Source organism: Osmerus mordax, chromosome 4 (assembly GCF_038355195.1).
Source record: "Osmerus mordax isolate fOsmMor3 chromosome 4, fOsmMor3.pri, whole genome shotgun sequence".
NCBI classification, from domain to species: domain Eukaryota; kingdom Metazoa; phylum Chordata; class Actinopteri; order Osmeriformes; family Osmeridae; genus Osmerus; species Osmerus mordax.
The window spans coordinates 7538277-7552867 of record NC_090053.1 but is presented as its reverse complement, the minus strand read 5'-3'; the positions used below and the strand labels follow the sequence as shown (position 1 = coordinate 7552867).

The 14591-nt window shown below is 45.3% G+C and overlaps 1 protein-coding gene across 2 annotated transcripts in view; it reads right to left on the bottom strand.

Moving 5' to 3' along the window:
* The window catches only part of slc1a2b (solute carrier family 1 member 2b), a 30127-nt gene extending 18968 nt beyond the window's left edge, over positions 1-11159 (bottom strand). For both annotated transcript variants that reach the window (XM_067235418.1, XM_067235417.1), the window contains exon 1: positions 10990-11159. The gene's annotated coding sequence lies outside the window, so the exon portion shown is untranslated. The remainder of the gene's footprint in view (positions 1-10989) is intronic.
* Between the last annotated feature and the right edge of the window lie 3432 nt (positions 11160-14591).

The window sequence follows — 14591 nt, the reverse complement described above, 5'->3', positions numbered from 1 at the left end:
CTTCAGTCCGATCCCCACGGGAGCTCATTAAATCAGCCAAGCAGCCCCCCTCCTCCCCTCATCCATCTCCACTCCCCCACCCAGTTCTACGACATCCTCTACTACACCCAACTAGTTCACTCTGCTGGAATGAGAGAGGGAGAGAGGAGAGGAGAAAGGGTGGGGGAGGGGGAGGAAGAGTAGGGTGGAGATAGAGGATAGAGATAGATGCAGAGACAAAATGGATGGATCAAAGGGGATAGAGATGGGAACAAGTAAGGGTGGTGGTGTGGGTGGTACTGACATCTGTGTTTGGGGGCTTACTCCGTGAAATGTGATTATAGCGCTTAGAAAACAATTTACGTTTCATACATCGCTTAACTCACCTGACGCACTTACTGATGTAAACTTATGTTTCCATCTCTCTCGCTCTCTCTCTCTCTCTATGATTTTCTCTCTGTCTCTTTCTCTCGCTTCCCCCTCATTTCTCTTTCTCTCTTTTTGTCTTTCTCATACTCTTTCTTGCTTTGTCCTTTCTCTTTCTATCTCTCTATCTCCATTTGTTTCTCTTTCTCTCTCTTTGGTTTCTCATAGATGGGATTCTGTCTTGAGGAGTGAGGGGAGGTACTAGTCTTTCACAGGGTTGGCCAGAACCAGAGAACTAAGTCAAATGGATGATCTCTCACTAATTAAACACAGTCTCACATAACTGTGCACTAAAAAACAGGCAAACACACACATACATTACTCACGGATGCGCATGTAAACAATCACACAATCACACAAACGCACACACACACAACACACATTGCACCATATGTTGGCTGCCTCTTACATTTAATGAGCTTAACAGAACTTTTCCCAGACATCACAGACACATCCACTGGAAGCGGCTGGTCTTCTCTATATAGACGTCCAAAAGTCTGAACTTGTCTCCTTCTCCTCTAAAACACAGAATCTATCACCTTTGAAGAGTCTCACTAAACAGCAAACACAACTCAAGCAAACATAACCATGGACTTGCTATATACTATTCTCCTCAACGACCATACTTGCTGCAACTTTGTATTATGAAATGGCTGTGACAGGGAGTTTCACTTTTCTTTTTAAGGGTGCTGTGTAATTGTAGCAGTGTCTGTCACTGTGTCTGTGTTGGGTGAGTGGGTGTGTAGGCCAGCCAACCTACTGGGAGAATGTTGTGTAGCCAGGGGAGCGTGACGGATCTGTCAGTGTAGCACCAGCTCCTCAGAGTACATCATACTCTCTCTTTTACAACACCTCTCTGCTATTCACTCTCTCTCTCTCTCTCTCCCTGTTTTACAACTCTCATCTCTCTCTTTCTTTCTCTCTTGTTACGGCATTTGTATTTTCTCTCTCTTCTCTCTCTCTCTCTCTCTCTCTCTCTCGGTCTCTCTCTCTCTCATGCAACGACACACAAGCATATGCATGCACACACACACACACACAAACGCACACAGTGTCTCTTCTCTTCATGAGATAGTCTTCTGTACTATTGGCTAAACAGATTCCCAGCACAGATCCTGTGGCCACATATCTGAATGAACTAAACTGGTTTCTAGGCAAACAAGTGTAGAGCATACTAATAAAGGCCCTGATTCTAGAAAGAAAAGGTCCCCCTTGGAACATAGCCAAGAAATGTCCCCTGCAGAGAGACTCATCTCCTCAAACTTATCAGGCGACACATTACACAAAATGTTCACAAATGACAGTAAAAAAAAAAAAAAGTTTTACTACAGGCTAGTTTAAATGCCAAGAATCGTATTCACCAGAGAAATTATGTTTTATCTGACAATATCCCATCGGAATTACTAAATGTCTGTACAGTGAACGAAAGTATCTTGTGTTCGCTGTCCTTTCAGAACCACATCATCTGGTGTTTATTCAGAACAAGACGGTTCTTGTTGGCTCTGAGTCTGTCCCAGAAAAAGTACATAGAGGAGTACGGAATATTGTTGTTGTCTGCTGGGCTGTGATGAGACCAGCTACTTAGTTATCAGTCTATCACAGTTTTTTTCCAAGTTATTATTCACTGCAGAATTTCTCAAACAATGCTAATATTTCCCCCTGGTCATTGGTCACACAGCCCTGGAAGGCTGTATAAGATGAAGGCTATAGTCTGTGCTTCAAACCTGGTTCAGCTAAACATGTTGTGCAAAAAGAACATGTATTTGATAGGATCATATTTTTTCTTTTACAAAATAATGAACTAAATAAATTGTGGCATAGAACTGTTCCTCCAAACGTATTGTTCCCTGCTGACTCCAGTTTACAACAGACATAACTTGCATGTGTTGTATTATTCATATCTGGTTATGAAACTTATTTTTAGTCTAAATTGCCGTGGATTGCGCGTTTATTATCTTTTAAATAATCTGTTTTTATCGAGCGGATTTACACGGATTACATTACTAGTGTGCGGCAAATAAAAATGGGCAATTTTGATGAGGAAGACAATTTGTCAGGTATCTAGGAAGAAATCCCTGGGAAGCATCCAATTACTTTAGATTCCTGCTGTGAGCACAGTAATCTGGCAGCACTGACATTGGAGAATGAGACTGAATCTATTTTTAACTTTTGATATTGCAAAACAAGTTGGGTTGCCCAGTAGAGATAACAGCTGTCTTCATATTCAATATAGCATAAGAATGACCCTAGTAAGTGCTGCTACACCTGATTATCAAAGACCCTTTCACCTGGATGGGTCTCATAAACAAACAATCCTTCTCTGCTGGTTCACTGATTAACCTGTAGCCTCACGTCACGTGTATTTGTTTGAGGATCCAAACTTTAGACTGGACACTCAAACCAACTTGAGTGCTGTTCAAACTGCAAGATCACCCCTCAACACTGAACAGGGTGAACTTTCAAAGTGCATTCTAAAAGTGTCCTACTGCACCTCTGGTAATGTACCTGCAAATCTTAAAACATGTCTGGTGAATGACTGGGGATGGTTGAAACAAGGTGAGTTGTGAGAAGTAGTAGTTAGGGCTACTGTATGACAGATGGAGAGATACTCAGATGGATGGATAGATAGATAAATGAAAGCAGCTCCTAATTAACCAGTGAGTGGTGTGGTGAGCCAAGAAGGCCCAAACAAAACCCCCTCTGTGAAGGCTGGCCATTGAGGCTGGCCGCCCTTGGAACACGCCAACCCTGCTGGAATAATGGGCCACTTTAGAGGCCTTCAAGTTAGTTCACAGGCCCCAGGGCTGGGAAAACGCTAGCAAAGGGTTCAGAGGGGTTTTTAATTGTTTCCTCGTTTTTTGTCTTCTTTTTTTTCTTTCTTTCTTTCTTTCTCTCTCTCTCTCTCTCTCTCTCTCTCTCTCTCTCTCTCTCTCTCTCTCTCTCTCTCTCTCTCTCTCTCTTGCTCTCTCGCTTTCTTTCTCTCTCTCTTTCTCCTCTTTTGGTTCTGAAAAGGGGGCTGATAAACAGGCAATGAAGGGGATTGTTGTGTGTTCCCCTGACAAGCAGCGAGGTAAAGAAAACCAGACTGTATGGTCCATCAGCTAGGCTCGGGATAGGCTGAGGGACGGAGAGCAAGGGGGTGAGGCCTCGGGAGGGAGGGGGGATTAGGGGCACTGTGTTGTGGGTAGGGGCCGTTGGGATCCTGGGGGGGAGACAGCCGTGAGTAGGCAGAGAGGGATACCCCGGAAGGAGAGGGAGCTGAACACAGGGGTGCTGAGGTTACCTTTCAAAGTGCGGCCATTGTTTTGGGGTGCTGAAGTTCTCATGCATGTCCCCTTTTGGCTCCCGGAGTGTCTGAAAGTGATGGAGCTTTCTGCGATTAAGCGGACCAGTGGCAGCTCTGCTCGGCGCTCCCACAGTCCGGCCTATTTACACACTCAAGAGGGACATTAATGCCGGCCGATTTCCCTGAGCTGAACAAAACAGCACACAAACCTGCCTCCGAGCCCCCTTGTGGCACTAAATTGAGGATTTGGGGAACTAAAAATAAGGACAGGAAGAGTAGTAATGTGTGCTGACTACGGAGAGAGACTGATCGTTCTCACTACAAATTCCTGTCATTGACAAAGGGCTTCATAATTTGCCTGGTTATGAGTGTCATATTTAGCCCACTCTGTTCCTTCCAACAAAGTGTCATGTCAGAACAGTCCATCTCTGAAGACAAGACCCATGGGCAGTATCAATAGTAGTAATTATAATTAGTGTACAGACAAACTGCATTCAAATGATTGTCCCGATGTTATCCCAACATGGAAATATGTGTCAGCACCTTATGCTGAACTTGCCAGTGGAACTAGGACACATATTTCCTAGTGCTAATCTTGGACATTTGGTGATAAAGCGAGTTCAAGTGAGTAGAAGTGTGTTTATATTGGAGAGACGTTTGGTGGTGTGAGTATTTCCGAAAACAAAGTCCTTCCCCAATACTGATGGACACTCTAAATCTGACCTGCCGCATATTGGGACAGTTGTTCGGATGAGGTCTTCCATTTGTTTTTAATGATTACTTAAGGCCCTTTAATTATGATTCTTTTGTTTCTCCCACAATGGGAGATTGTTCTTGGTGGCATGGACTCTGACGCCAAGAAAGGGAACAAACAGAACCTAACCCATGCACCTCCTCCCTCTCCTTCCCTCCCTGTCCTCCCCCTCCTCTTCATCATCCCCTCCGAGGGCCCTTTCGTGACTCCCCCCGCTGACCTGAATTCCACCAGAGTGGGTGCCAAGGGGATCGTGGGTGGTTTGTAGTTGAGAAAGAGAGTGAGAGAGAGAGAGACAGAGACAGAGAGGAAGACAGTGCGGGAGAGAGAGAAAGAATGAGAGAGAGGGGCACCTACACTCTGTGAATGCTGATTGTAACCCGTCCCTAACCCCCACCCAACATGTAAATATTAATACTGAACCTCCATCGTTGAGAGGAATGGATATGTAAGTTGCATAATACAATTCCAGGACAACACACTTTAGTATTGACAAAGCAAAGAACTATTGGCCACTAAAGCCTGGTGATTAAATACAACATGTCTGTAAAGTAGGGGGATTGCTGAACTGAGTCAAACATTTGGTGCAAATTTTTGTTCTGCTAAACTTTTGCTAAGGCCACCGTGGCCATGACTTTTGAGCAGGCTGTAAAGATAGCCAACTCTTGCAGATGTAAATTCCAACAAACTGCTTGTTCACACCCAGGCATCAGTTAACCCGGTCAGCTACCACGCACACGGTACCTGAGTTGTCTGGCTTCACAATCTGCTCTGGACCAGAGGACCCAACCTCAAAAGTCTTGTTGAAAAGTCAAGTAAAGGTAACAAGTATCTAACCTTTATTTAACCCGGTAGATTTAATCAAGGTTGGGAACTTGTTTTTCAAGAGTTTCTTTGGGTGTTCAAGGAGAGAAACAAAGCAGAACAGAGATATGTATGTGTTTCCTTCCTTTCTCTGCGTTCTGTACTTTGCTCCTATGGCTAATTTAAAGAGATAAACCACCATAACAGCTTAGTTGTATGATAGGGCTATCAGGCTATTTTTAAAGGATAGTTAGCTATATTGTGGTTCATTCTCCATAAGTTCCTCGTTAAGCAGGCAGACATGAAGGCGAACCTCAGGGGGGTTATTATATCACCAAATCTTAAACCACTAAGAAGAAACGTGACAGAACAGCAAACAGACGGTAACCCACACATGGGACGCAAACCAGATTTTTCCCTCTTTTTTTCTCTGTCTGCTCTCTCTCTCTCTCTCTCTCTCTCTCTCTCTCTCTCTCTCTCTCTCTCTCTCTCTCTCTGCTTTGTGACAATATTCCAACTGCCGGCATTGATTGCTGATTCCAGGTATCTTCAAACGAGCAGGAAAGCTCTCACATGATGGCCAGCGGAGATCGGAGGGCGTCCGTGTGTGGAAGGACGGGGGGCTGGTGGTGAATGCCTGCGGTTTCTGTTTGGGTGCAGTCACACAGAAGGGAAGGGAGGGAGCTGGGGGGGGCTTTGTTTGTGCTGCCCATGGGAAAAGGACTCGGGCCTCTGCGTTCGTGGGGGTCTGGTAGAGTTGCTTCCATACACTGGGAGACAACAGCCAAGAGAGCATCCTTCCCTCACACCATCCAGGACCAGTCTCAGAAAGCAGAGGAGGGGAAGAACAACCGATTAGGGAAGAAGAGAGGGGAGAAAAGATGAGGCAAGAGCGTTAAAGAGGGTAGTAGAGATCTCTGGGTCTGGGGGAAAGGGGAGAGGAGAGGGAAGGACTGAGGGATAGATGAGGAAGAGGGAGGTGAGCACAGAGAAAAGGATCTGGATGGCACTTTGGCAGCGCCAGTATGTTCCCAGGAGGATTACTCAAGCGCTAGATGCCACAGAATGCCAGCGAGCCCACAGTGGAGTTGTATGAAAGGACACACACACACACAAACCCACAGAGTTCTCCAGTTCACTTTCCCTACAGTATCCCAGTACCCTTGCTTTTTCTCTCTCTTTCTCTCTTCCTCTCTCTCTCTTTCATCCAGTTTTACTGTCCCTTTCTTCCTTGTTTTTCGTCTCTCTTTCAACCCATTCCGCTATCACAATCCCCCACCCACGGCCACTAACCTTCTGGGGGTTATGACGTGGATACCCAGTACCTTTCTTTCTATTTCTCTTTATCTATTTCTCTCTGTGTCCCCCCCCCTCTCTCTCTCTCTCTCTCTCTCTCTCTCTCTCTGTCCCCATCCTCTATTTCTTTCTCCATCTCCTCCCTCTATATTTCCTCCTCTTCTCTATTGAGACTGCAATGAGAGGTCTGACAGGTAACAGATGCTAAACCAGGATGCTGTCAGCCTGGCACTGCCCCCCCCCCCCCCCCCCCCCCCCGCCCTCCTTGTGGGCAGAGCCCAGAACCGGGAGAGCAACACCCAGCAGGGAACAGTGCCCTTACTGTCGAGGTTCTACCCTATCCCGTCCTTCCTCATCCACCTCTCCCTCGCTCGTCCTCGCCCTCCCACCGTCCCTGTGCCACTGCTCTCCACTCCCCGCACAAAAATACGTGATAGATCACTGGCTGTTTAACCATTCTCCCTTGCCCCGTTCTCTCTCGTTCTTTTATCTCTCGCTCGCTCTCTTTCTCTATCTCTCCATCTCTTTCTCTCTGCATCTCTTTCTCTCTCCCTCTCTTTCTTTCTCCATCTCTCTCTTCCTCTCTCTCTCTTCATCTCTCTCTCATTTCTCAGAGGGAACAGTTAGGTTGTCTTTTACCAGAAATGCCTTCACTCTCTCAGAGCTTCTCCATTCCGTCCAGTTCTTTAGTGTGGAATTACCTTCCAGCAGGAAAGCTTCGGGCTACAATGTGTGGTATAGAACTCTGCTCGTTCCCATGTCTCCTCTATGGCCAGTCTCTGAAGTACTAAACACATGTCATGTTTGCTAGCAGAAGATACCGAGACCGTAGGACTCACTGCTATGAGGTTTGCTACGCTGTCTAGTGTGGGTCTTCTGGTGATCTATGTTACCATCGGACTTTCCCAGTCTCTCCTAATTTACCAGGTACTACTCCAGTATCTACTCCCGTTGAGTTCAGTCTATTCTACTGTCATCCAAGCAATTGGATGTTGTTGGGAGTAAGCCTTTTTCATGGAGAAAACAGGAGACACAGGGGTAGATTATAAGGCCTGAGAATGGCAAACAATCTAGTTCCAGACGGTGCTTCAGAGCAATACAGTAAGCAGAGTACATTTACAGTAATCCCCCTACATGTGTGAGTTGGACCCTGAAACCACCCTTTTAAACACACACACATACATACACACATTTGAAAGCATACATAGCCCTTGCCCTGACTGACATGTAGCCTAATTAAACTAACATACATTCACAGATGTTTAAAATAATAGATTCAGATAAATATGGTTTTGGCTCGCTCCAATTCCAGCTTCAAATGAGCTATGCTCCAGGGCCTAACAGGACCATGTGTGTTTTGATATGCATGTGTGTGTGTGTGGGGGGGGGGATGCATGTTGTCTTAAATCCATTCTGTGTTTAATTTATGAATTTTATGTTTTACATGTCTATAGCTGTTGGCAATTGTAGTTTTTTTGAGTGTATTTAGTAAAAGCATTTAATGTACATGTAAGGGTCTGACATGATAGGATCAACAAGGCTGATGTTACCAGTCTTTTCTTTGTAATGTCTTTCCTGCAGCAACTCATAACTATAATCCTGTCATAATCCACACATATTGCACTTATAGCGGTTCATGTTGTTTAATTGTAACTTAGTTTAACTACATGCTCTTATGGTTCTTCCCTTTGGCACTTACTTTGGTTGTTCACAATGTGTGCTTCATGTTTTGGCTACTTGCAATGTTTTTGTGGCTATCTTGTTGTTATGATCAGTGACCTATGCACTTTGTAAAGCTCTCTCTTGGAAGTCGCTTTGGATAAAAGTGTCTGCTAAATGAATAAATGTAATGAAATGTAATAATCCAAATCCTTTCTTCAGATTACATTTACATTACATTTACATTTAGTCATTAAGCAGACGCTCTTATCCAGAGCGACTTACAGTAAGTACAGGGACATTCTCCCCGAGGCAAGTAGGGTGAAGTGCCTTGCCCAAGGACACAACGTCATGTGCACCGGCCGGGAATCGAACTGGCAACCTTCAGATTACTAGCCCGATGCTCTATCCACTCAGCCACCTGACTCCAGATTAACCAAAGAATAGACTTCTAGGAAAATATAGAAGTTGTTCATCTACAGTCTGATTCTCTGTGTAATATTCAGACTGAAATTATTTGAAATTGGTAGTGGTCTCACTGTTCTTATCTGGACAACGCAGACTTTACTGCGAATACAATTACCTGTAATATTCTGCAGACAAAATATATCTCAACATAGATATACTTAACGAGACAAAGTAAATAAATGGTGGTGCTATTCATGTGGTATTGTTATGGCTGCAAAAGCCTGTCAGCTTTTGCAAGGCAAACACATGCTTATACACACAAACCAAACCCCGTCCAGTTCAATACATACATGCATGACACACAGCGCACTTGAGCGTGGCATACATGCCCCATCCAACCCCCCCTTCCAGAATGTCTGCAGTGTATTCATTCATGTAAGGCAGTGCAAACTACAGTGGTCTAGGGGAGAGGCCTGTGGGCACAGGGCAAAACACATTAGCTTCATGGTCACTTCCATGCACATATTCTCTCAACAATTACACACGGCGACCCTTACTGCATCCTATCCCACCCTAGGGACACGCTGCAGCCAGCTAGTGTCCCTTTCCTGCACACTAAACTCGAAGCACCAGATATCCTTCAATAATGTCTCATAAATACATCTATCACACATTCCTAGAGGGCCCAAGGGACCTTCCCATTTAGCGGGATTTGACCATCACTCAAGCTGGGTTTGATGTGCTTCTTCAAACATGTCCTCGGGTTGTTGTCGAGTGACAGTCGAAGAGTAATGTGAATGCAATCAAGTGAGAGTGCCAATAGAGCATGTTTCCATGGTGATGGTGTGTGTGCTTGTGTATTTGTGTCTGTGTGTTTGTGTGCATGTAAGTGTGCGTGTGTGTGTGTGTGTGTGTGTGTGTGTGTGTCTATGCATGTTTGTACACGTCAGTGTGAATTTGTTTATGCATGTGCGTGTGTGCATGTGTCTGTGTCCGTGTGTGTGTGTGTGGGGGGGGGGGGGGGGGGCGGGGGGGGGGGGAGTACAGGGAGGGCTAAGAAGCGATTGGTTCAAATAATGGGTGGTGAATGTTCAGCGTTAACTTCCCATTCCATACAAAGCATTCTGCTTCACTTTAAAATGCCAATTTTAAATGTTTCAGGTTTAAACCTTCCTCAATGACTCTGCTCTGAACAAAATCTAATAATATAAAATTATGATCCAAACAAGTCTAAAGTCTGATCCAAACAAGCCTAACTTTCCAAATTCAACAATTATGGAATTTCCCCGATCCTTCTAAAGACACCTGCTCAGGTCCGAGGGGAATTTCTTTCTCCCACAAGATAAGAAGAACGCTTAAATCGATGTAGCCTACTCAGTTAACAGTTGCTGTGAAAATTCCCAACGATTTCTATCTGGTAAACAGCTGACTAAACAGCGACACGTAATATATTTAGCAACATTTTGAAGACAAAGCAAACATATCCTCCTTGCGTGATTCTGATTGATTACTAAATATCTTATGTAACAATAACGGGAGGCCTACATTTTAAATCAAGAAACCAAGTATTGATCAACTTTAACCTTTTCTCCTATAGAAAGCGCAGTTAGAGCTCCACGAAGCATGGACCTTGCGCAGGCAGGCGTAATTGTGGTCATCCAGTTTCCGTGGAGCCGTTTGGGAGGATTGTTTAACGGGATTTGCCATGATACTCAATAAGCGATCCGAAATCGTCTTGCATTACAAAAATGAGCCACATCTGAAAATCAAATAAATTGCTCAAATACGAAATGCCATAAACATAAAACAGTTATCATATGCACAAAAGCTATACAACGTTATCCGTGCATCTTTTAATTTTCTTTTTTTCTTTTCAGATGAGGGTCAATTTTCAGCTTCTTCATTTGCACCTGTTTAACGCGTAACGTGCAACGCGCTGTTCTTTAGATGCGCACACTCTAACACTTTGCAACCCTGTACTGGCAAGGTGAAGTAAACTACACTATAAAATAAGTAGCCTACCATATGATAGGATATTGTAGAACAACCAAAATATAAACTGAAGTTTACCACAAAAGCCAAATAAGCGACTAAACCACATGATAGCCTAATTGTAAATCATTAAGGTGTATCAAACCAATAAAGAAAATAGTGGTATTAACAAGAGCAGTAGATACAACTACGCAATGTTCATAATTACAGCGATTTACTGGCGTAATTAACCATATCCTTTGGACTTCTATGAATAATAATTAAATAATGAAGTATTCTTAATATTAGACTATAGGTACTGGATATTATTATAACGTCAATCATATTTATCTCCTTAACCACTGGCAATGTGTCCTGTGAGGGAATAACAAAACGCGCTTCTCACCTTTGTTTACAAACACGGAGTCACTGGGGGAATAAGTTTCTGTCTCTCTACTGCCTTGGCGGAGTCTGTCGCATCTGCTTCAAAGATGTTCAACCACTGAAGAGCCGAGCCTTCTAGCTTCCAGAGCGAGAGCGAGAGGGTAGCCCTGAAACCAAACAGACGGATTTCTGTCACAGTAATCCGTGGAGCTCACTCGCAACAATCCCACTGAATGAGCTGCACCTCAGTCCGCTTCCTCGCACCCTCGCAGTTTCAACTCCCCCTCCCCTCCTGAGCCCCCTTTTGTCTCTCGTTCTTAGGAATGACGATTCCCGTTGGTTGACAAGAACCCAAAGGACAAGAAGCCGTTAATTTGGTAACACCGTAGCCACAAACGAATATGTCTACAGTATGCATGGCTTCTCTCAGGCCTGAACACGTTCGATATGTTTTTAATTGTGTTTCTGTATTTTAAAGGTGAAGCTGAAATGTGGCCATGGTGCCTACGGGGCTTGCATGAGGGCAAATCCCTGCTTGCTATAAAACACACCCATATGTCCCATACCAAAACAACAAGTGTTTGAAAATGGAAAATATCTTGTTTTACGATTGTTTTCATTGCCAGGGTATTGTAGTTCGAGTTGTAACGGTTGGCGAAAGTAGTCGTTAATGTGCCGTTCATCTCGTGCTGTTGTTGCGCAAGAACTTGTGGATTCATGTTTTGTCTATCGTGGAAATGATCGCTGTGGTTGTGTTGTGTGGGTTTAGGAAGTTGAGTGTTAGAATAGTATCCGCGTGTTATCCACAACATAGATGACCCTACCGAATAACCAAAATTGCAATGGTTAAGTGCTTGTTACATGTTAACACAAGTTAATCATTGCAGTGCTTAGGTAATGCATGGGAACACAGTGTAGAGTACATGTGTAACATTGAAGCCATCGTGTAGAACAGACTGGAAAATCCAATCATTCTGCCGTGTTGTGGCTGTGGGGTTTTTGTCATGGAGTGATGCATCTCTGTTACCTGGGCTGCTAATGTTATACTAAGCTATTTGTTTCTTGTTCTATTTCTGTCTCATCTGCCCCATTTTACCTGCGCCATAATATTATTCCACTCCATGTGTTCTTCACAAGCAAAACTCGTATAGAGTATGCCAGTTAAGGTGATTTGAGTAGCCCTTATTTGTTTTGTGGCCTCCTGTTAACCAGTCCCAGCATGCACCTATGCAGAATGTTCTCCAAGCCCCGAGTCTTTCACTGTGACATCGGATGGATGGAGATGGACTCTCCTTCTCCTCTCCTTCCATCTCCTGTCCTTCCATCTCCTCTCCTTCTATCTCCTGTCCTTCCATCTCCTCTCCTTCTATCTCCTCTCCTTCCATCTCCTCTCCTTCCATCTCCTGTCCTTCCATCTCCTCTCCTTCTATCTCCTGTCCTTCCATCTCCTCTCCTTCCATCTCCTGTCCTTCCATCTCCTCTCCTTCTATCTCCTGTCCTTCCATCTCCTCTCCTTCTATCTCCTGTCCTTCCATCTCCTCTCCTTCTATCTTCACCTCCTCTTCTCTCATCAGCCTCCAGACCTGCGTCATGGCACGCCGTTGCCAGTCCTGCATGGCGTGCAGGTATCGACAGTTGTACACATTCCATGCTCTCCCCCACAGGGTATGGAAGCCGTCCTTCCAGCAGGGTGGCCATGCTACAGCTGAGCTGATCACAGCTGTGGATCAGTCATCTTTCATGCATCACGAGGGCGACGTGTCTTGATGCTTTATGGGGGATGGTGGGGCACAGTTCTGTGCTGATTTGATTGGCTGTTTTTTTTATTTATATATATATATATGTATGATTATGTTTTTTATGTGTGTGTGGGGGGTTGTGTGTCGGTGTGGGTGTTTCTGTGTGTGGGGGTTGTGTGAGCGTATAGTACATGTGTATATGTCTGTATGTGTTGGTTTGTGTGTATGTGAATGTATATCCATGTGTGTATATTAGTGGTGAACACTCCTACATTCTAGGTGTGCCTGACCTGGTCATGAAATAAACATTAAGAATGGGCCTCATATTCCTGGGCCAGAGCGGCTGGCCCCCGAGGAGCAATAAGCAGGCCTGGGTGTCTGTCACTGCTACGTTACAGAGTAATAAAGCTTGCGGGTCCCAGGGCGAGATCCGGAGGGGCGGGGAGGGAGGGGCCCTGAACCGAACGGTATATGTGGCCCCGTGTCTCCGGGGGGGAAGGGGATTACTGTAGGAACAATAACACGATAAGCCCAGCACCGGGTGACAAAGGAAGTTGTTTGCAGTTGTTGCTGTGATATCTTTAACCATCAGTGTCTTTTTAGTAAGGGTAGCCAGGCTTCTCACCCAAAACACCCCCTCTCTTTTGTGTTTCCCCTCGCTCGCTCGCTCTCTCTATTTCTCTCTTTCTGTCTCTCTCTCTCCCCCTATCTCTCTCTCTCACTCTCTCAGCAACCACCAGAGTTCATTACATGATTTCTCCTGCTGTGGCAGTCAAATAAACGCAACTGTAATACATCACGTTGTCACCTCAGCCTGTGTGCCCTCACTCAGAGGCCTGCACTAGGATGAGGGATGTGACACAACCCACAGTCTTTCATACGGCAAATTGTTGTGCGAGTAATTCTTTAGGGACTGTATACAGTATGTGTGTTTGCATGTATGTGTGTGCACGTCTGCATGTATGTGCATATAAGCATGCTTGTGTTCTGGCAGATGCGCATGCATGTGTTTATGTGCCGGAAGAGAAAAAAACGAATAATTTTTGAGCTCTCATGGGTTGCCCAAAGCCTCTCATCGGTATGCGAGAGGTGGAAAAGGTTGGACGGTTCGGGGGCCTGGGGGTGGCGGGGGGCGGGGTGGGGGGACGCGGTTTGGATCTGAGAGAGGAGAGGTGACGGGTGGGGGCAGGGGTGGAGGTGAGGATCAGGGGGTAAACACATAAACACCTGGAAGGTTGACGTAAATGTGGTCTCCATGGACACAGCTGAAGCCTGAGGACATCCGAAGCCAGCCCCTCCATACTGCTGTTGACGTGATGACATGGTAGAGAGAGAGAGAGAGAGAGAGAGAGAGAGAGAGAGAGAGAGAGAGAGAGAGAAAGAAAGAAAGAGAGAAAAGGTAGAGAGAGAGAGCCCCTCCATACTTCTGTTGAAGTGATGACATGGTAGAGAGAGAGAGAGAGAGAGAGAGAGAGAGAGAGAGAGAGAAAGAGAGAGAGAGAGAAAGAAAGAAAGAGAGAAAAGGTAGAGAGAGAGAGCCCCTCCATACTTCTGTTGAAGTGATGACATGGTAGAGAGAGAGAGAGAGAGGGAGAGAGAGAGAGAAAAAGAAAGAAAGAAAGAGAGAAAAGGTAGAGAGAGAGAGACGGGGGGGGGGCAGAGGGGACAAGAGAAGGAGAGGGTGTAGCGAGAGAGAAATGGAGAAAGAGACAGAGACGAGAGAGATAGAGAAAAAGAATGGAAGAGAGAGGAGGGCGTTAGACGGGTCTCTTTGTGTGGTTGTCTCCCTCTCCCAGGATCGACCAATGATCGAGCTGGAGTTTGGAGGACCGCGGTGGCGGTGGCGGCCGGCAGGGTGAGTCAAGGCGGATGGCTCTCCTCCACA